The sequence below is a fragment of the Myotis myotis genome, unplaced genomic scaffold (genome assembly GCF_014108235.1).
Source record: "Myotis myotis isolate mMyoMyo1 unplaced genomic scaffold, mMyoMyo1.p scaffold_m19_p_11, whole genome shotgun sequence".
Classification (NCBI taxonomy): Eukaryota; Metazoa; Chordata; class Mammalia; order Chiroptera; family Vespertilionidae; genus Myotis; species Myotis myotis.
In genome coordinates this window covers 70,933,034-70,935,853 of record NW_023416315.1, presented here as the reverse complement: position 1 = coordinate 70,935,853, position 2,820 = coordinate 70,933,034, and the positions used below count along the sequence as shown (strand labels likewise).

At 61.0% G+C, this 2,820-nt stretch overlaps 1 pseudogene; it reads right to left on the bottom strand.

Annotated features, from left to right (window-relative positions):
- Nucleotides 1–474: 474 nt before the first annotated feature.
- On the bottom strand, nt 475–2,538 carry LOC118665802 (annotated as a pseudogene).
- Between the last annotated feature and the right edge of the window lie 282 nt (nt 2,539–2,820).

Sequence of the window (2,820 nt, the reverse complement as noted above, 5' to 3'; positions counted from 1 at the left end):
GCTCAACTGTTTTGTAAAAGATCAGAGGCAATTTGAAATCTCAGATTCAGCTTGTCTCACAGAAAGATTGAAGTGCAAATAACACAATTTTGTGTCTGGTTTTAATCCTGGACCTTCTTAAGTCATGAAACAGCTAACTGTTTGCACAACGCACCATCTTACTTCAGCCCCAATAGACCCACAGCTTTAGGCTTGAGGGCCAGAGTTCTGAAGCCCTCAGGCTCCTGAGGTCCCAGATCCGGCCGCTGTAGCTCTGACAGTGGGGACAAGCCCCAGCCTCCCAGCCCTTCCCTCCTCTGCCAACTTCCAAAATCATGAGATGCAAACCAAGACTGGCCCACCCCTGAGGCAGGGGCATCTGCTCACTCCCCAGGAGGAAACCAGATGGACTCCTGCCTGACCGTGCTGGGCCGTCCTTTTGACCCCTGGCAGGTGGCCAGCCAAAGGGCTTGAATAGGTGGCCTCACGAGGGCCTTACTTGACTGCCTGGCAGCCCAGGAGGAGGAGGAGGGACAAAGGAGGCTCCTGGCTGTGGCCAATCCTGCCCAAACAGTGGAGCTCTGTGAGGGCTCTGACCACAGCTGGCAGGAAGGGGAAGTCACCACCCTGGGCAGTGTGCAGAGCCTGGTGGCTGCTGACCTCACCATTTGGAGGCACCTGCTGGTAGGTTGGGCACACACAGCAGTCCATGCCTGTCTGCTGGGTGCTGGTCTGCCTGGGGCTGGTCTGCCATGAGCTCTTCTTGTTCTCCTTGGCCTTGGTACAGGACAGCCTAGGTTGGCCTCGACGTCCGGGTGTGCAGACAGCAGCTCCAGCCGCTGGGCCCTGTTGGGCTGGAGCACCACCGCTTATTGACTATTTTCTGGAAGTTCTTCCAGAGCAGGTTGGGGCAGCTCTTATAATACTGGGCTGTGGAGATGACTCCCCGTCTAAACTCCCTGAGTTACTCGTGAACTCCCTGCAGCGGGCCTGTCTGCAGGAAGCCCTTGATGGAGCCGATGAGCTGCAGGTTCTTCCTCCGGCTCTGGGCCCAGGTAGGCACGGGGCACTGGAGTCAGCCTTGGTGCTTTCCCTGTGGTGGTGCTGGGGACACAAGCAGGGAGGGGACTGGGAAGGCTGGGGAAGCTGGGAGACGCCTTGCTGACTGAGGGCACCATATCCAGCAGAGGTAGGATAGAGTGCCCCTTAGGGGCACTGCTGGGCTAAAGCCTGAAGGGGAGGGGTCCCCTGAGCGCTGGGACATGGGGAAGAGGAGAGGTCCCTGGGGCCATGGGAGCCCAGGGGATGCCTTGGGGAAACTCTTGAGCCCAAGGCCCCTGTATGTCCATTGACCATGGCAGCTACTGGCCCCTGGACTCTGCCTGTGGAGGCCTGGGGGTGGGGGAGGCTACTCAGCCACAGGGAGGCATCATTCTCAGGGGGCATTGGAGGGATGATGCAGCACCCAGTTTCTCAGAGCCCACCTTCGTATTTTTGCAGACTTTGGTGAAGGTCTGGGTGGAAGCCAGCGTCACAGGGAGGAGCCAGCGACCATGCCATGTTGGGCCCTCTCTGCAGCTCCTGAGTGGTGAGGCCTGGTGCTGTCTTCCTCCTCCTCCTCCTCCTCCTCCTCCTCCTCCTCCTCCTCCTCCTCCTCCTCCTCCTCCTCTGATCCTCTTCCTCCGTGGGGGGTGACGCGCCCTTCTAGCTGCCCTTCCGCCCATCCTAGCCTTCCTGGGGGCTGACTGCCCCGGCAGCCTTGGCCCCTGGCATGGGCTGCACCACCTTGTCGCTGCCACTGCTCTTCCCGGCAGAGGGGAGGAGGAGGGCGGGGAGGGAGGGGCGGTGTGCTGAGCTTGGAGGTGGAGGATACCAGAGAGGTGAGTGGTCTTCCTGGCAGGTGCTGAGCCCCTGGCAGGAACAGGGGACACGAGCACCAGCCCCACAGGACCCAGGGCAGCCCGTGGAGCAGGAGGGGAAGAGGAGGTGCAGAGACCAGGGAAACCTGTACCCTTGAGCTTCAAAGTGGGGGCAGGAGGGTTCTCAGAAGTGTGACCCTCCAGCTGGGCTGGTGGCTGGGAAGGCCTCTTGGTTTTCAGGGCCGTTTGCCCAGGCTTCCTTGGGGCCTGGCCTTCCCCCTGAGCCCTGAACAGGCGGCAGGGCCCCATACCCCTGCCTCCTCCTTCTTCAGCTCGTCACCTCCTTCGGTCCTCACTCCTGCATGTCTCCTGCTGCAGGGCCACTGAGGCCCTGATGGCACTGCCCCTTCTCGGTCCCCTTCTCTCCTCTGCCTCCAGCTTCCTCGCGGCTCTGCCGAGCTCCCTGACCACTGGCTTGGCCTGCATGGCGCTTGAGGTTGTACCTGTCCACCTCCTCGAGGTCCTGGCCACTGAGGAGCCCTTCGCCAGTCCTGCATGTAGCTGACTTTCCCGTGGATCTGATGGTTCTGGCAGCCCGGGCGCGACGCAGGCTGCCCTGTGGCCGGAGGTCGGTGTCCACAGGTGCGGGAGGCAGGGTGCTCTCCCTGATGTGCCGCAGCGCCCTCCTTGCACAGGACATGTGTCTCCAGGAAATGCTCCTGCAGATAAGCAGAGTCGCAGTAGCAGCCCTGGGCTGCGCCCCCATCAGAAGTGGCAGAAGCCTGGCTAGAGGTTCATCAAAAACAGATCCAGAGACATAGAAGCATCTAACAGACCTCAAACCTCAGAGGGAAGGCAGGGGAGGGTGGGAGGGAGGTAAGAGATCAACCAAAGGACTTGTACGCACCCATATGAGCATAAGCAATGGGCACAGACACTAGCGGGGTGAGGGCCTGTGCTGGGGAGGGGGGCGCGAAGGGGG